Source organism: Urtica dioica, chromosome 1 (assembly GCF_054948205.1).
Source record: "Urtica dioica subsp. dioica isolate 48M chromosome 1, U.dioica_male_clone48M_v1_H2, whole genome shotgun sequence".
NCBI classification, from domain to species: Eukaryota; Viridiplantae; Streptophyta; class Magnoliopsida; order Rosales; family Urticaceae; genus Urtica; species Urtica dioica.
This window is the reverse complement of record NC_142756.1, coordinates 60,640,412-60,660,568: the sequence shown is the minus strand read 5'-3', so window position 1 is coordinate 60,660,568 and position 20,157 is coordinate 60,640,412. Positions and strand designations below refer to the sequence as shown.

The following is a 20,157-nucleotide window of genomic DNA, read 5'->3' as shown; positions in this document are numbered from 1 at the left end:
TTTCTCATGGCGGGCTAAGCCAAAAATGGTTTCTTCGTCGTTTCATTCATTGCAGAGCCATGAGTGGCTTAGCTAGTCACAATATATCTTGGGTCATACAAATACGTCCTCCGAGTATGGATTTGACATTTCTCATGGACCTAAAAAGTTCTTCTTGACAAAAAAATGAAGTTTAAAACCAATAGTCACCATTGATTTGGCTCATGTAAAACCCTAAAAGTGGTGAATTAAGTCGCATAATAGAAATTTTTCGTAGGTCGAATAATCATAGCATTAAAATTTACATACCAACAGTCTTCCACATATTTAATAGGTTAAATGTAATCTGTACGGTATAGATAATTAATATATGCATGTATGCAATGTAGTTTTCAAACTTTTTTGTTTTCTCACTATCTAAGATAATAAATTGTTTAAGGATCATCACTCCTCCGATTCCATATCATTATGAACCAGGATTCATTGACTTTACAACTTTGGATAAACCATGATTTTTTTTTTTTAATGTGTGTGTGTGTGTGTGTGTGTGTGTGTGTGTGTGTGTGTGAGTGTGTGAGAGAGAGAGAGAGAGAGAGAGAGAGAGAGAGAGTTTAATGGAACCTAAAACAAAAATCGTGTGTGATAATAGAGAGAAAAAGAGGGATAATTAAAGAAATAAAACTCTCAAAATTTATTGAAATATATATATCGAAAATAAATTTGTAAGGTTTAAATCGGATGGATTCACTACCATATATGTAACAATTATGCAATTGTAAGATTTCATGTTGCTTAATTGGTTTAATTTTTCTTTTTAAAATAAAAAATGTTGAATAAAATTCAAAAGACTGTATGTTGTCAATTATTTATGATCGACATTAACTTAATATTATATGATTTAATTATGTTATATATTTATATTTAAAAAGATTTGATATTTCTTTTATTTATCTATAGCTAAACAATGATAATAATAATCAATAATAGAATATCTTCCAAACTTAGCCGTCACGCTTTTTCCCAAAAAAATCAAGAATGGGCTTTCAATCTTCGGTGTTGTCGCCTCACCTGAGATATGAAGACTCCGTTGGTCTCTATCAATGGAGGACTCTTAACCTAGGAAAAAATACTTTTTTTTATTCTTCTTCATGTTTTGCTTTTTCTTTTGATTATATTACAATAATTCAGACTTAATAGATTTATGGTTTTGTACCGCATGATTTTTAATTGGAGTAGTTTTGAATATTTCTTTATATTTGAATCTCATATCTAAGAGTCATATCTAAGTTACGATTTTCTTTAGTCGTGAATCTCGGTCGGGTAAGACCCATCAAATCGCAATATGCAACAGACGAAGATTGACGTTTTCGCTCGTATTCGTGTAGGAATATGATTTATCTGCATAGATGGGTAACCCACATGTTATTTTATTGTATTTATAATTGTTTGTAGTACCCTTTTTATTTTTTGCTTTTGAATTCGCTTTAGGCTATCCTTGTAATCTAAGCATTTTGATCCTTTTATATAAAAAAAAATTAGTGATAATCATATGAAGTTATGACACATTAATTTGTGGTCACTAAAATTAACACTTATGAAATTGTGAAATAATCTCAATTTAGAAAACATCTCACGTTGTAGTTTATGAATAGTATACTCGAAAAAATGACAACTCAAATCGATCCTTAAAGCATAAGATCCATGAATTTAATATGAATTAATTTCTATACCTGATCGAAGACCCCTAAGAGGTAGGTGTCAAATACTAAATTGAGTTACCATTTTTGTTTTCATTTATATTCATAATTAATATATTTGCCGATGAAAATTATCATAAATTATAATATCTATCAATAAGTTAATTGATTATTAATTAATGTTGTGAAAACTATTCTAAAATAATCTTAAACATTTATACGCAAATTTTAACATTATTTGTGGGAATGTACTCTTGATCAATTATTGCTCCTGGACCACGACAATAGTTGCTTGTGTTTAAGCATTATTGCTCCCTTGAAAAGAAATGCATTAAAGTAAAGATTGTTCGATTTATTCGTTTCTTGTCATGAATGAAATGCTGAATCATGTGCAAATGTTTTTTTGCCACTACCCTACTTAATTACGTTAATTTTAAAAAATTATCTAAACAAAGAGCCTAAGTAAACAGCAACTTTATCTATAGTTAGTCTTAAGTCCCTCTCTCTCGACTTAGGAACATTTCAAACTCGAGTAACGAAGAAGCGGGACTCAAATATTGTATACTTTTGTGTTGGCCACTTAACAATTGCTTTGTTTATTCCTTCTCTTTTTTCTTTATTTTTAATGTGGAAAAAGTGTCAAAATTCGTAATAGAATGTCGAATGATTAAAGTTTGTCACATAGTAAAACGGACAATGAGAATATATATATATATATATATATATATATATATATATATATATATATATTTCAAATCTTTTGCATGAATTTAATTTCTGTTACAAGGAGACTAATTGCAATAAAATGGCAGGGAGAGAAATATCTGTATCATACAGAATTAACAATACATATTTGTAATAATCTTTATGAGAAAAAAAATTCTTGTTTATAAAGAAAGAAATTGAATCCAAAATTAATTCATGCTCATAAAGAAACAATTGAGACCAAAATTAGGAGCTGGATTAACGCGGAAAACTCATGTAGGAAAACAGTACTAAATTCATTTGAAGCGAAAAAAGAGAGTGGCAAACACTACTATAAAATTACATGTTGTAGTGTTTTTTTTATAAGTAAACGCAAGAATAGCATGCCTAAATTTTTATCATGAATATAATATTTTTTAAGTTATAAATAATCATTTTTATTAATGTTCATAGATTGTTTTACGAAAAATTGTTTATAATTTTAGACTCTATTTATCTGTTTACAATTTATTGTTTCATACATAAAAAAATAAATAAAAAAAACACTTATCTTGAAGATTAAAACAATCGTTAATTATAAAAATGTGGTACTTTAAGAACATCAATTTTGTAATTTACCCGGCAAAGTTTGTACAACAAAAAAAATTTCGTCGTGCAAACCCTTTTATTAAAGAACTTTGTGTTGTTGCACCGGAAGCTTGCACGATGGAGCAAATTTCCATCTCGCAAGCGTCTATACACCAACTCCTCGTTGCGGCGACCAAAAAAAGCTCCGTAGCGAACTCTTGCATGACAAATTTATTGGCGATGTTTAAAGTTACCGTTGGTGCAAAAATCCTAATACTAATCGATTGAGGAAATAGCCAAAGTTTAATTTTTATTAATATTCAAAATTCTGAAGATTCAACTATATTAGCAAAATAATTAAAGTGTCATACTATCTATAACTTATACACACCGGTGGATACAAACTTTATTCTATATATAGCTTTTACTGATCTATTTTTTATTCTTTATTTGTTTATTTTTTTGGTGGAATTTTACAGATGTATTTTAAACTTGGATTATTTCACTGAATTTAAATGAATTATAGTTATTTTTCAGAGGTATCAGTTTCAATAATTGAATAGAAATATTTATTCTTGCAATATCTAAGCATAGAGTAATGAAGCAGAATAGTGTCCAAAACGTACTTTTTCACTTTCTCTTGATATAAATTGTGGGGAGAGCGAGGTAGAGAGCCACAAAAACAGAGAAGAGAGATGAGAGAGAGATACGTTATGTGGAGAAGAAGTGAGGCTCATCCGACGGTCAGCATGGCAGCGATAGCGATGGTTGCCACAGCCGCGATGCTCCTCCTCGCCAACTCTAGCTCCTGCACGGCGGCGCTGGTTCTGGGTGGCGCTGGAAACGTGACATATGGCGGCGGCGGAGGTGGGCTCGTTATGACTGAGGAGATGGAGCTGGAGATGCTCATTGAGGACCTCTACTTCAGCGTCCACGTCACCCGAGTCTTGGCCGGTGAAACCAAACAAGTCACCAAGGACACGCCCATTCCCGGTAAGCAGGCTTGCATTAATTGCCATGGCACTACAGGAAAATACTGTTGTGACCCCAAAGCCAACGGAATAAAACAGGGTGGAGGTAAAGGCCAGTATCATAGAGGAAAACCGTAATGAAAAACAATGTGTGCTCGCTTCGTTACTACTATTTTATATCAACTAATTAAGATAATTTCTCAGCATTATTGTTTGTTTACTTTTGTTTGGTACGTACGTACCTTACTGCCGTGTGCTGCGTTACTACGATATGTGTGTATGTGTCTGCGTGTTGTGGGTGTGTCATTGAAGCTATCTTGTTTTGTGTATCTCTTATTATTAGTATCAATAATATATTTATTGAATGTGTTAGTAATGAAGAAATTTCATTCTTCTTACAATTTTAAATTTTTTTTTACGTTTTTTGTAACTTGTATTCAAATTTGAATACTTCATATAAAGACCCCGTTTGACAAAGATTATTAATGCCTGTTTTTGTTATTAAAAAAATTAAACTGTTTATTTGCGTTTGGTAAAACTATTTTTTTAAAAAAGTTCAAAAACGATTTTTAAAATTGTACATGAGTTAAAAAAACTAAGAATCGTAGCTTTTGGAAAAAGCGTTTATGTAAGTGTATCATCTACATCTCTTCCGTCAAATTTTAACGGTTAAGACCAACTGTTGATGTCGATTTTTAGATCGATCAACAATCACAAATAGGAAAATGCTAAGATATTGTATTTTAGTGAGTTTCGAAAGACGTCGTATAAGAAATAATATAAAAACAGAAACTGTGATTATATAAGAAAAATAATTTAAATATATTGATCGTGAAATGAGTTACAAGTAGGACGAGGTGACGGGCTCAAATAGGACGAGCTCAAGACCGTAAATATCATAATACAGAGAATTAATTGGAAGCTTGCATGTGGCGGAAATTATCGTCTTATCCTCTAATTATAGGCGAGATGGAACTTCTTTGCTGAAGACACGCGTCCTTCGATCCACACTTCTCGTCAAGGTTGAAGTCGCCTCAGATCCAGTTCTCGTGGCGTGGTCTACTCTTTGACTACCCGAGTCTTCTGATCAAGAAGACGTGGTCGAGCTGGAACCTTCAATGAGCTGGGAAATGTTGCTGGACTTGGGACGATCTATTGAGATCGGACTAGGCCCATAATTGACTATGTGGGCTGGTCTTCGAATGGATACTGGACTTTGGTCGGGCCAAAGCCCACCCGTTACGATTATAAAAACTAAATTTTTATACCCCCACAATTAGCCCCCAAATATTTTGAAAATATTTCGAATATTTTCAAAATATTTAGCGCAGAAAATTCGAACTACTCCGAACAAAAAAGGGGGGGGGGAAATCAAATATTTGGAACCACGTGGCATCGCGTGAGAACGCGTCTTCTTCACACGTGGCGTGACATGACTGTATTTCGTAGGTCGAAGTCGAAGAGTTGGAAAATCTGTTATCTTTGCAGATATCGAGGGAAATATCTTAGATTCGGTTCGATTCATTTTCCGTAATCATTAGATTTTTTCGGGATTTTGGTTAATAATGACATGTATAAATAAGCGGGCCGAAGAGTTGCTTCTTCTCATTTATATTCTCATCATCCGCGGTTAAAAAAGGTAACTCTCCCTCTTTCTAACTTCTCTCCTTTTTTTTCTGATCTCGAGTTCTCTCTCTAAGTTCTTTAAGCTTGCTTAGACTTCGTCTACTTTCAACTCTCAGTTCGACTAGCGAACTCAACCGAGTTCATAGATTTAAACACTTCGCCCGTAGAACACCTTAGAACTAAATGTCGAGCTCACGACTTTAATCTTCCCTCTTAATATAGGCTAGATACTAATAAATCTCTTAAAACGAACTATTCATAGTAAGCGTTTTAAATTCAATTTTTGAAATTATGCCTAAACTGTTAATCAAGTCTGCGCACTGATTTGAAGCAAATCTGAAAGTATTATTCCATTAATAAAAATATTATCCCATTTCATATTTAAGCATAAGAGATCTAGCACTAGCTTTTGCAAAAAGAATCAGCGCAAAATAATTATTTTTGAAACCACAACAAGCTTCTTAAAATTTGATTTTGATTAAATCAGAATCAGAAACTTTTTAGAAATTTGTTGTTCATAGTAAACAGCGAAAGAGAAAATTATTCTATGTTAAATTAGTGAGAAATCACGGATTACCTTGCTAGAAATGAAGAAAAGAACTTGAATAAGCTTTCTAGTATAGTGGAAACTCATATGAATGGATATTTGGTGCGCATGGTTTCGTTTTTGTCATTAGGGAAAGAAAAGAGAAGAGAAAGGATGATGGGGATGGGGAGCAGAGAGTGCGGCATGACCTTCGACGCCAGTTGGACACCCGGACGGATGAGGTGAACATCATACAGGGCCAGCTTGCGTCGAGTGAGGCTGCCTATGTCCGGGCGGAGTGCGAGCGTGACTCCTTGACAGGTTGCTCGGCTGACTGCGGAGAAGACCACAGCGGAGCAACTTGAGTCGGACTTAGAAGACGACTTTGATGTCGAGGTTGAAGAGGCTAGGCCCGCTGCCTCGGTGGAGTGTCGGGAAGCTACCGTGGCTGACGGGGTTGAGCCTCCTAGTGGTTGAGACGAACATGTTGACTTTGAGTACTCGCTTATTTTCTTTGCAAGTGTTTAGCGCATCGTTTTCCTTGGTAATTTTATTTTTCAATTTACTTGTCCTAGCGATCGCTTTTTTCGGATTTTTTTTCATTTTCGGCGCACTTGCATTAGCGCTTACTTGCAAGAACGAGTCCGAACACGCGGTGTACACTCCGGGCACCGACGACGAGCGGCTGCTACTCAGCGTGTACGTGGACGATCTCATCATTACGGGTGCACACACACAAGTTATTGATCGGTTCAAGGAGGAGATGCAGGCTCAGTTCCAGATGAGCGACCTCGGCAAGCTGAGCTATTATCTCGGTATAGAGGTTCAGCAGAACGCCGACAAGATCACTTTACAGCAGAGCGCGTACGCTGCCAAGTTGTTGGAAAAAGCCGGCATGATAGGTTGCAACTCAGTTCACGTACCGATGGAACCGCGGCTGAAATTGAGCAAGGAGAGCTCAAATCCACCGGTGCACACGCGGCCGGACATCACGTTCGCTGTTGGTTATGTTAGCCAATTCATGGAGTCGCCCACCACCGAGCACTGGAGCGCCGACAAACACATACTCAGGTATATTTCTGGCACATTGCACTATAGATGTTGCTATGTCAAGGACGATGCAGAGGCTAAGCTCGTCGGGTACAGTGACGCCGACATGGCCGGCGATATTGATGACAGGAAGAGCACCTCCGGCGTAGTGTTCCTTCTCGGTGGAAACACCGTGAGCTGGCAATCACAGAAGCAAAAGGTGGTTGCTTTATCGTCCTGTGAGGCGGAGTACATCGCTGCGACCACAGCAGCGTGCCAAGGCGTTTGGCTCTCGCAGCTGCTCAGAGATTTGCTCGGTAAGGAAGTCGGCAGTGCTACTCTTCTCGTGGACAACAAATCTGCTATACAACTTTGCAAGAATCCGGTCTTCCACGATTGAAGTAAGCATATCGACTCTCTACCATTTCATCAGGCAGTGCGTCGATAGCGGCAAGATCGCCGTCTACTACATCAACAGAGACGAGCAGCTAGCAGACATATTGAGAAAGGCACTTGGACGGGTTAAGTTCCAGGGCCTGCGCGCGAAGCTTGGTGTCGTCAACACCTGAAGCAACTAGATTAGGGGGAGTTTGTTGGTTAATTACGTTGCTTCAGTTAATGTTTCCCTTGTTGCTATTTTGTTTTCAGTTTGAATAATACACGAGGCCACGATCTGTGTGTGTTCAGTGGTTTTAGGTAGTTAAGACTTTGTCAAGCACATCACTAGATCGTGCACAAAGCTAGGAACGGTTATATTTTTTTTCTTTATTTATTTCAGAAGAAGAATAGAAAACGATGCAACATTTTTCACAGCAAATATTCATTGTGCTCTTGTGTTGTGTTTATCCTGTGAGTTCGTAGTTAGAGTGAACACAATAATATGCTATGATGACGTGGCCGGAGACGGTGGTGAGGAATCTGGACGGGAGAGGTGACGTCATGGAAGGAGCGGAGGAGTGATGGTGAAGATGGCGGCGGCGACGAACGATGCATCGGTTCGGGGTCTATGGTGGGGCCCACCGCGGAAGGTCGAGGCTATCACGATCGATCGGACCATTGACGGAAGCACAACCACGGAGACTCCGATGACTCACAGAGCATAATTCTTAATGTCACCGATGGAATCAGCACACTATTTTCACCAAGGCACACAATTATTTTACGTCAAGATTATGTTGTCTTATGAATGCGACCAAATTGGCAGATAAACATTTAAACACACACATTGTAGTAACTAAATCAGGTTTTCAACTTCAAATCCTCAAGTAAAAAAAAAAAAAAAAAACATTCGTATGGACAAACCGTATTCACTAAAAAAACACGCACAAACCGTATTCACTACAACCCATAATTAATTCAAATGTTTTCAAGTCCCTTAAAAAACTCAAAAGCAAAAGCGTCCATTTCGTCAGGTTTCAGCACCAAACCAATCTCAACACTTCCGTCGCAATTCTTTCCATCGGAAAGACAAATCGCTCCGGTCTTATCCACAGAAGCCATATCCACTTTCCTCGGCCTCCCGAACCCAAAATCAACCCCATAAACCCCAAACCTCGGCGACCCAACAAAGCTAATCACCCGAACCGAATTCTCTCTCGCCACATCATTACCTAATTTAGCCCTCCCTGCGATCATCACCGACACCAGATTCTCCACGCCTTTGAATAAATCTTGATTCCCATCCAAGCTCTCAACGGCTCTCCCGATCGCCTCGACACCAACTCTCATCCCGTCCTCTCCAGAAAGCTCTGCGATCTCAACCGCCGCACCTCTTCCTCCGACGCAGTTCCCGAAATACTTTGGCGGAACCGCTGGGACCAGGCGTGATCGAAAGTCGGCCAAGAGAGTAAGGTAGGCCATCTTTGACGGATCTCCAGTGACTCTCATCGACTTCGCTACACAGACGGAAACGTAGCCAGAGACGATCGAATGAGACGTGACTCGTAGTTGAGCAGGCATGGAGTTCTTCAGCTTCTCGATCTTTTCTCGGCTAAACTCGAACGTGGCTCGGACAGAGCTAGGGTTTACGAGAAACTCCCAAGTCTTCAAGCTTCTGTTCTCCATCTTGCCGTCCTCATTCATCCATGCATTTGCATATATCGATTCCAGCCCTCCTGGGTCTGCGATCGATGTCCGGTCGTAGAACGGCCGATAGTTCTGAGATTCTAAGAGCGACGATGATTGGGAGATTCTGGCCCACGATTTCATGAAGGATGTCGAGGTTTTCCCATCCATGACCGCGTGGTGAGACGCGATCCCGATGCAGAATCCGGATCCGGGGAAGAGAGTAACTTGGATCGTGACCGGTTCCGCTCGTTCTCGGGACGAGGCTAGCTTGGGGATTAGAGGATGAATTTCCACAGCGGGGAGGGTGAATTTATCACCGGAGAGGGATTTGAATAATCCTGGGCTGTCTGACTCTGCCACAGTGAATGAGACTCCATCGCCGTTCAAGTATTCGATGACAGGTTTCGGGCAATTTTCCGGCCAAACCAGGTGTCCGGCGAGAGGAAGGTAGTAAGAGAGCGAGAGAGAGAGCGAGTTCTTAAGCTTCGGAATCACGGAGTCGTATAATGATTCTCTCTCGGATGATTCATAGAAGAAGAGACGCGTAACCGGTGGAAACCTAAGCCATAAGATGTCGAAGAAAATCAGCGGGAGAAACTCCGGGGAAGCGGATTCTGATTTGGGTGGAACTCGGCAGACCTCGACGACTTTCACAGAGCGACGTTGAGATTCCATTCGGAGAGAAATAATCGTTTGTTTCTTAATGAATTATATCTACGACCGAACCTCCTTAAATATAACCCGCGCCAAAAAGTTGACACGCACATAAAACTAAACTATCTCACAAGTCATGAGGTCATAGCTCGTCCTTATTTGCCCACCCATGGAAAAGAAATTGTTACTTTTAATCAAAGCAAACTTGACAATTTAAAATATATTTAGAAAAGCCAATAATTGAGCAATAATAAACATCTTTGAATGTACCCTTGATTGTGAAAGCACAACACATATATTTATTTTTCATAAAAAAATTAAAAAAAACACATATTTCTTTTTGTTACACGGAGCATCATATAAGAATATAGAATATTGCACGCACATAGAACTAAACTATCTCACGAGTCATGAGGTCAAAGCTCGTCCTTATTTGCCCACCCATGGAAAAAAAAACTGTTACTTTTAATCCAAGCAAACCGGACGATTTAAAATATATTTAGAAATGCCAATAATTGAGCAATAATAAACATCTTTGAATGTACCTTGATTGTGAAAGAATGAGTGGTACGTAATGTTAAGCCGTTTTTTGGATTTAACATTTGAGGACACGTGGTGAGCCTGGGATAGTCACGTGCCTAATATTGGATCGGCCCAAATTACTTTTCGAGAGTCCAAAGTGCTCAAAGAAATTCGAGACAAAGCCCAAATCATCCAAGAGCTTCAGAGGATCTAGGAATCGCAAATAGGGAAATAATACTTTGTCTTCTTCTTCGTCGGGAATGCGTTCTTCGTCTTTGGTTCCTGGCCTGTTGATCGAGCCTACCTGGAGGTCGAGTCTGCCTGGAGGTCGAGCTCGCCTAGGGGGTCGAGCTCGCCTGGAGATCGCCCTTGCCTGGAGGTCGAGCTCTCCTGGAGATCGCCCCTGCCTGGAGGGTGAGCTCGCCTGGGGGGTGAGCTCGCCTGGGGGTCGAGCTCGGCTGGAGGTCGAGCTCGCCTAGGGATCGTCCCTGCCTGGAGGGTGAGCTCGCCTGGGGGTCGAGCTCGGCTGGAGGTCGAGCTCGCCTGGAGATCGCCCCTGCCTGGAGGTTGAGCTCGCCTGGGGGGGTCGAGCTCGGCTGAAGGTCGAGCTCGCCTGGAGATCGCCCCTGCCTGGAGGTTGAGCTCGCCTGGGAGGCGTGATCGTGCTCTTCGTGAGCTGCCTACGTACCCGCCTTGCGGGATCAGGTCATGACGTAGTTCAGGGGATTCTCTTCAGTCGTCCCTTTGAGTTGAGAATGAGTGAACTATTTATAGGAAAAGAAAACGGTGCTTGATGCTTGGTTGGCGCTTGGTTGATGCTTGGTTGGGGCTTGGTTGATGCTTGGTTGGCGCTTGGTTGAAGCTTGGTTGGCGCTTGGTTGATGCTTGGTTGGCGCTTGGTTGATGCTTGGTTGGCGCTTGGTTGAAGCTCGGTTGGCGCTTGATTGATGCTTGGTTGGCGCCTGGTTGAAGCTCGGTTGGTGCTTTGTTGAAGCTCCGTTGGCGCTTTTATATTGTAACGTCGTTTTTGCAATTGAGGCGTCGTTTTTATCGTAAGAAAAAGACGGCCTAACATTAACCCCCCACTTTCGCGTGCGACTTGTCGTGTGGGAAACTTTGCTTCTCATCCCCTTCTTTGTTGATTTATTATTTATTTATAATTTCGTATGTGTATAATATCTTTATTTATCTTTTTAGGAAAGGTGACCAACCCGGTCATGACTTTTGAAAAGTATATGCACAAGTACCCACGCATTTGCAAGTTGCGTAGGTTTCTTTTCTAGACATAGACCTATATATGTATTTTGATGTACTATAGGTAGCCAGTTTTTATTACTCCGTGTGTAGGTATGTGCCCCTTATCTTATTTATCATTTTTTATTATTATTTCCTATACTCTGCGTATAGATTGGTTTACTCATTTGTTTTTTTTACTTTAACACTTACTCCATGCTCTCTTTCTTTAAAAACTGAGATGTATCCGGGGATTGAGCTGACATCACAAGAGCGTAGCAGAGTTGAGATCAGCAATCCCCCCGGATTTTCTTGCTTCTTTCTTGAGGTTGGTTTCTTCTTTGGTGACTATATACATTCTTTACTTCTCACTTTGCCATTTATTTCTTTTTTCACTCCGTCTCTCGACCCTCATGCCCCCTTCTTTGAATCTTTCTGGCTTTTCTTCCAAAACACTGTGATGAGTCTTAATAATCCGGTCAATGGTGGGCCTAATTCACCTCGTGGTCCCAACGACCTAGCGGTCCCACCCGATTTTTCTAGAGCTTTTGGCACTTTCGATTTTGGTGAGTCGTGGGTGTTTGATGACTTTCCAGGCGCTTTTGGCGAATGCATGGGTTCCACAAGTTCTCCTAATGGTTTTGGTGACGGCGACCTTGATGCCCTCCTCGATGCGGTCCTCGGACGGAGGCCGGTTCCGCCTATGTCGGGTTTGTGTTTCGATGGGAGCGGTAACGTCGTTCAATCAGTGGCCCATGGCGAGTCGTCTTGGTCCCCGCTGGTCGTGAGAGGCTGCGAGGTAGGTCCAGCAGATGAAGACGGTGTCATACCGGGTGTTCTTCGGAGTTTGGAAGGTGATACTCCCTTGACTTCGACGCCGCTTTTCTTCACAAATGGGTCCCCGTCGCTGCCGGCGGACTTCGAAGCATCAAGGGGTGGGTTTCTTCCGGTGTCGATGGGCGGCGAGGTCGGTCTGGGCCGAGGCGCTATCATCGGCGGGCCCTCGTCGATATCGGGGGAGGGCAACGTAGACGTTCTTCCGAATTCCAGCTCGTCGTTTGCAGCGGAGGGCGTAGAGGCTCCAGCAAGCGAGCTTCGTTGTAGCTCCCCAAAAAACGGGAAGAAGATGTCGTTGTTGCTCGAAGCGTTTGGTCATTCGGTCGGAGGCGAGGCTTCGGCACGCCACATCCCAGGACGCGGCGACGAAGGCCTCGGTGCCAACTCATCGGCGGGCGGCGAGGTTAGTTTTTCGTCTCTTGGGGTTGATATTGATGATGATGGTGATAAGGTCGTTGTGGCGGAATGTTCTGAGGGAGAGGTCGAGTCTTATCGATGCAACTCGTTTATAGTTGAGCCCCCAAAACGGCCGCGGTCTCGGCCGAGGCGGTCGAGAGGCGGGGATTTCGCTGGCCTCGATGCCGTGAGCTTGACAACGGAAGATAGAGTTAGGTTCCTCCGTGAGAAGTACGAGATCCCGCCGAAAATCTCTATCATTGTTCCCTCCGTTGACGATTATTCCAACCAGCCACCCGAGGGATATACAACCGTCTATGTGGAGAGTCTTAAGCATGGGTTGAGACTCCCCCCACACCCTTTCATATGCAATTTGCTCGAGAGGATCCAGCTGCCACCCGGTCAACTAAATCCGAGGAGCTATTGGGTCATCGTGGCTTGTTATATCACGTGGTTCCGGGAGAAGCACTGTGAGATGACGGTGTGTGAATTTCTAAGTTTGTGTGCTGTGGTTCCGAATTACAAAACGAAAGGGTCGTTCTTTGTTTGTAACAACACGTAAAAAAAAAATACTCGACAAACTACCCGGCACGTGGCGTGAGTGGGTCGATGAGTTCTTTTACACGCGCGTCGACTGTTTTGGAAACATTCCCCTTGGTTTTCGTACGTCTGCTGATTGCCCAAAGCCCCCTGGTCAGCGATCCGAGTTTGCTTCCTTCCTTGAAGGGATACCTCTTAGTGATCGCGAGGCTAACTTGTTTCTTGACGACAAGCTGTGGGAGGAGGTCGGGTGGTTCCCTTACCGTTCGGCCGATGAGGTTCCTTTACGCCATTTCCCGTCATTGGCAGAGTCTGATGGTATCAGTTATAGGTATTTTTTTATCATAATTTGGTTCGCATATGTATGCATATATCCATTTTTAACAAAACTCTAATTCCCTTGATGGTTCCTCACAGGTATGGTGGCTTATGGGGCGCGAGGCGTTACAGGGCCGGGACTCCCCGCGGGGCGGTCGCTGCCGGTCTCTCTTTTTGGTTCGGAGGCGTCGCTTCCTTCGCAGCCCCGAGGGCAGGCTTATCTCCTCGTGCTACTAAAATGTCTACGACGACCAAAAAATCAGCGTTTACTAGTTCGAAAAGAGCGCGAGGCGAGCTTCGTTAGTGGCTTCCTCGCGTACCAATTTTGGGAAGAAGCCTAAAGCTCCTCTTTGCTCACCGCCCGACATGGCGGTGTTGTCGGGTTCTCGGTCGCTGACTCCTTTGGCTCGTAAAGCCATCAGCGGTATCGAGTCCACTCATGCATCGGAGGTGACCAAGCTGGATCGGATGACCGCGATCGTCCTCGCTGAGTCGCTGACTCGCGAGACCCGGCAGGTTTCCTCTACGTGCATGGCTCAATATTTTCTTCGTTCACCATCCTTTCATCTCATTTTACCTAAAAAAAAAATTTATTGTTGTTTTTTTTTAGTGCTATCTGGCTTCTGTTGCAACTAAGCGTAATATTCGCGAGTTGGTGAGGAAATTGGGACATGAGACCGAGGCCCGTCGTCTGGCACAGGTGGATGCCGATGGTCGTGTGAAGGCTCTCGAGGCTGAGATTGCAGGTCTCAGGAAAGGCGCTAAGGATGATACTATGAAGATATGTGAGCAAAGAGCCGAGCTCCAACGTCTGCACATCGAGCTGGGGGCCATTCAGGCGGAGCGGGCTGGTTCGGTCATCGACCGGGCACACCGCGACTTGGTTGCATACTGGAGTGGACCGGGAAAGGAGAATCCTTCGGAGGGAGCGGAGAGACTCTCCGCCTTAGATGATAGTGACTCGTCTTAGAAGCTCGAGTCTTTCTCCCCTTTTTTGTATGTGAATTTGGGCAAACTTCCATTCGTCGGGATTTTTCTTTTTGATGGCGCGGTCGGTTGTGCGCCACTTATGACCCGTTATGTTTTCGCGGGCCCCAATTTTGGGTATAACTCTGACGAATGGGCATTTTCCCTTTTTGCACTATAAGTTGTATGGGCTATCGTATTGTATATGTAATCTCTACGTCTCTTTTACTTACTGTGTTTGTATGCTTTTGGGAAAACTATCATTTGTTGGTTTTTTCCTTTTGGTGGCACAGCTTGTTTGAGCGTCCTTCTAGTCCGCTGTATCTCGTCACCTCGTCTAGTCGAGCTCGTCACCAGCTAGCCGAGCTCGTCACCTCGTCTAGTCAAGCTCGTCACGTTGTCAAGTCGAGCTCGTCTGTCGTCTAGTCGAGCTTGTCTCCTCGTCTAGTCGAGCTCGCCACATCGTCTAGTCGAGCTCGTCACGTTGTCCAGTCGAGCTCGTCACTCGTCTAGTCGAGCTTGTCTCCTCGTCTAGTCGAGCTCGTCTCCTCGTCTAGTCGAGCTCGTCACATTGTTCAGTCGAGCTCGTCTCTCGTCTAGTCGAGCTTGTCTCCTCGTCTAGTCGAGCTCGTCACACAGTCCGTGACGAGCCGGAATGACTTCGACACTTCGTCCAAACTTCTCTTTCGTGTTTGTCGTATGGAAATGCTTTGAGCTTGTGCGGGGCCCTTTCTCGCGCCTTGAGCAGGCTTCGAGGCGGGTCGGGTTCTCGATGGCGCGAGTTCCCTTATCTTGGGCTTCACAAGATTCTTTGAGGTGTGTTCGGAGTTTCAATGTTGCGAAATCTCATTTCTCAGATCCTGTGGACACTTTGAGGTCGGTCGGGGACTTGATGGCGCAAGTCCCCTCATCTCGGGTCGCACGGAGTTCTTTGCGATACGTTCGGGGTTTCAACGTTGCGACACCCCATTTCTCGGACTCCGCGGATGCTTTGAGGTCGGTCGGGGACTTGGTGACGCAAGCCCCCTCATCTCGGGTCGTACAGGATTTTTTGAGATGTGTTCGGAGTTTCGATGTTGCGAAACCCCATTTCTCGGATCCGTAGACGCTTTGAGGTTGGTCGGGGACTTGATGGCGCAAGTCCCCTCATCTCGGGTCGCACGGAGTTCTTTGCGATACGTTCGGGGTTTCAATGTTGCGAAACCCCATTTCTCGGATCCGTAGACGCTTTGAGGTTGGTCGGGGACTTGATGACGCAAGTCCCCTCATCTCGAGTCGCACGGAGTTCTTTGCGATACGTTCGGGGTTTCAATGTTGCGAAACCCCATTTCTCGGACTCCGTGGACGCTTTGAGGTCGTACGGGGACTTGGTGGCGCAAGCCCCCTCATCTCGGGTCGCACGGAGTCCTTTGCGATACGTTCGGGGTTTCAACGTTGCGAAACCCCATTTCTCGGACTCCGTGGACGCTTTGAGGTTGGTCGGGGACTTGATGGCACAAGTCCCCTCATCTCGGGTCGCACGGAGTTCTTTGCGATACGTTCGGGGTTTCAATGTTGCGAAACCCCATTTCTCGGACTCTGTGGACGCTTTGAGGTCGGTCTGGGACTTGGTGGCGTAAGCCTCCTCATCTCGGGTCGCACGGAGTTCTTTGCGATACGTTCGGGATTTCAGCGTTGCGAAACCCCATTTCTCGGACTCTGTGGACGCTTTGAGGTTGGTCGGGGACTTGATGGCGCAAGTCCCTTCATCTCGGGTCGCACGGAGTTCTTTGCGATACGTTCGGGGTTTCAATGTTGCGAAACCCCATTTCTCGGACTCCGTGGACGCTTTGAGGTCGGTCGGGGACTTGGTGGTGCAAGCCCCCTCATCTCGGGTCGCACGGAGTTCTTTGCGATACGTTCGGGGTTTCAACGTTGCAAAACCCCATTTCTCGGACTCCGTGGACGCTTTGAGGTGTGTTTGGTGCTCGATGCCTTGGTTGCTATGTATGTATTCCTGCATTTTCACATGTATGCATATGTATACATATATTTTTGTCTTTTTTTTTTTTTTTTGCGTTTTGCGTGGTGCCTTGGTGTTTGTCTCACTATATTAATCCCCCTGTTTTTACGCAATTTTGTTTAAATTGTATGAAAAGTTAAGAGCTAAAGATTTGAAAACTGAACGCGAATTTCGACCTCATTCATTAATTGGGCGCATGGCCTGCTTTTGAAAAATTCAACATTCATTGGGACCGGTGGTCGCTTTTGGAAAACTACAAATTTGAAAGGACTTGATTTGTTGTTCAGGTTTCGTCGCTTGCTAACCTTCAGGTACCTTGGCGCCACGGCCTATTGGTAGTATTGGCGAAGATGCTCCGCGTTCCACGGGTGTCTAATCTCCTTGCCGTCCATCTCGTCGAGGTGGTAAGTTCCGTCGTGTACCACCTTTCGAATTCGATAAGGCCATTCCCAGTTCGGCCCGAGTACCCCTGCTCCGCGAACCTGGGTGTTTTGGAACACCCTCCTCAGGACGAGGCTTCCTTCGGCGAAACGGCGGATTTTGACCCTTGAGTTGTAGTGCTTCTCAACGACCCTCTTCTGCGCGGCCATGCGGGCGAACGCTTCAGCTCTCCTTTCTTCGATCACGTCGAGCTCCATTCGGAGGGCTTCGTTGTTTCTGTGTTCGTCGAAGGTCTCTGTTCGGAATGACGGCCCTCCGATCTCAACGGGGATGACGGCTTCAACCCCGTAAGTGAGGGAGAAAGGCGTTTCGCCTGTGGCGGTCCGCGTGGTTGTCCGGTAAGCCCACGGGACAAAGGGGAGCTCGTCGGCCCATGCGCCTTTCTTTTCTTCCAGCTTCTTTTTCAAAGTCTCCTTGATCGTCTTGTTCACGGCCTCAACTTGGCCGTTTGCCTGTGGGTGGCGTGGTGAGGAGAAGGTCTTGCTGATCTTCAATTGCTCGCATATCCTTCGGACCATCGCGTTGTCGAACTGGCTGCCATTGTCGGTGACGATCGAGGCGGGGATGCCGTGGCGGCATATGATCGATTTCCACATAAAGCTTGTAGTGTTTGCTTCGGTTATTATGGCCAGAGGCTCCGCCTCCACCCATTTCGTGAAGTAGTCGATGGCGACTATCGCCCGGACTCGCTGGCCGGACGCCATCGGGAGCTTGCCTATGAGGTCCACCCCCCACTTCGCGAATGGACGTGCCACGAGGATCGGGCACAATGGGGCCGGGGCTTGTCTCGGAATGTGCGAGAATCTTTGGCACTTGTCGCATTTTTGCGCCCAACTGAACGCGTCTTTCTTCATCGTTGGCCAGAAGTAGCCTTGCTTGAGCGCCTTCAAGGTTAGGGACTGACCTGCGGAGTGATTCCCGCAAATTCCTTCGTGGATTTCCCTCAAGACATAGTCGGCTTCGGCCTCGTCCAGGCATCGGAGGAGTGGCTGCGAATACCCTCTCTTATAGAGTGTGGATCCTCGCCATACATATTTGTGTGCGTGATACTTCACCTTCTTAGCTTCAACCTGGTCGGTGGGGAGGACGCCATCGCGGAGGTATTCGATGATTGGCGTCATCCAGTTCGGTTGGGGCTCTTCTTCGATCAGGTTCACTTCTTCCTTGGTGATGGACGGGAGCTTCAAGGTCTCGACAGGTACCTTGCTTAACTCCTCGTTGTCGCAGCCAGAGGCCATCCTAGCCAAGGCGTCGGCCTCAGCGTTCGAGCCCCTGGGGACCTGCACGATCTCGTACCAGGAGATTGCCTCTAGTCGGAGCTTGGTTTCCTCCAGGTATGCCGCCATGTTCTCCTCTTTCGCCTGGTATTCTCCCTTGACTTGATTGACGATGAGGAGCGAGTCGCAGTGGATCTTAAGGTTTTCGGCCCCGAGCTTCCTAGCTATGTCGAGTCCGGCTAGGAGGGCTTCGTATCCGGCCTCGTTGTTCGAGGCTTTGAATTAGAAGTGGATGGCGTACTTGAGCTTTTCTCCGTCAAGGTTGACGAAGACGATTCCTGCCCCTGACCCGCGGACATTGGATGCTCTGTCCACGTGCAGGTTCCAGACCGGCCCATCGGGAGCGGCCTTCCTTTTCTTTTTCGGATCTTTGTCCCCCGCGGTTCCTTCTTCTTGCTTGTCTTCATCGTCTTTTCCTAGATCCATATCGTAAGTGAATTCGGCGATGAAGTCGGCGACGGCCTGTCCCTTAATCGCGGCCCTTGGCCGGAACTCCACCCCGTATTCTCCTAGCTCCTAGGACCAGACGGCCATCCTCGTTAAGGTGCCTGCAGAGCTTTCTTGACTGGGTACTCAGTGCTCACTGTGACTTGGTGTGCTTGGAAATATGGTCGAAGCTTCCTCGCGGACATCGTCAGAGCAAGGGAGAGCTTTTCTATCTCCGGGTATCGCGTCTTAGCGTCCAGGAGCGCCTTGCTTACATAATATACGGGCCATTGTGTCTTCTCTTCTTCTCGGACGAGGACAGCGCTGACCGCCCTCGTCGACACAGAGAGGTACAGGTAGAGGGTTTCGCTGTCCTTGGGCTTCGCTAGGAGCGGTGGCGTGGCGAAGTATGTCTTCAAGTCCTGGAATGCGGTTTCGCATTCGTCGGTCCACTTAAAGTCGGCTCCTCCTTTGATGGCTCGGAAGAAAGGCTGACATCGGTCGGTGGCCTTGGAGACGAACCGACTCAACGCGACCACGCGTCCACTGAGGCTTTGGACTTCCTTTGCCTTGGTTGGGGACCTCATGTCCAGCAGTGCCTGTATTTTTTCGGGGTTGGCTTCGATGCCTCGCCGGTTGACGATAAATCCCAGGAATTTCCCTGACTCTACACCGAACGCGCACTTGTTCGGGTTCAACTTCATCTTGTACTTTCGGAGAAGGGCAAAGGTCTCCTCCAGGTCTTTGACGTGGTCAGGCGCCTCGAGGCTTTTAACGAGCATGTCGTCGACATAGACCTCCATCGTCTTCCCGATTTGCTTGGCGAACATTTGGTTTACCAAGCGCTGATAAGTGGCTCCGGCGTTCTTCAGCTCGAACGGCATCACCTGGTAACAGAATAGGCCTCGATCGGTGGTGAAAGTGGTCTTCAGCTCGTCCGATCCATACATTCTGATTTGATTGTATCCCGAGTAGGCGTCCATGAAACTCAAGAGTTCGTGCCTTGCGGTGGAATCGACCGGCTGATCGATCCTCGGCAGGGGGAAGCAGTTGTTTGGGCAAGCCTTGTTGAGGTCGGTGTAGTCGATACAGATTCGCCACTTCCCGTTCGACTTTTTCACCATGACCACGTTAGAGACCCAACTAGGGAACTTGGCCTCGCGGACGAATCCGTCGGTGATTAGCTTCTCGACCTCCTCGTTGATCACGAGATACCTTTCGGGGTTGAACGATCTTCTTTTTTGGATTTTTCCCTTCTCTCCAGGGAGTACGTTGAGCCTGTGGGTGATAATCTCCGGGTCGATCCCCGGCATGTCTGCGTGTGTCCACGCAAAGACGTCTTTGTGTTCTTGGAGGAATGCTCCGAGCCGATCTTTTA

General features: G+C 45.3%; 1 pseudogene; it reads right to left on the bottom strand.

The window, feature by feature from the left end:
- Nucleotides 1-8,445: 8,445 nt before the first annotated feature.
- On the bottom strand, nucleotides 8,446-9,853 carry LOC149408358 (phenolic glucoside malonyltransferase 1 pseudogene; annotated as a pseudogene).
- Nucleotides 9,854-20,157: the final 10,304 nt, after the last annotated feature.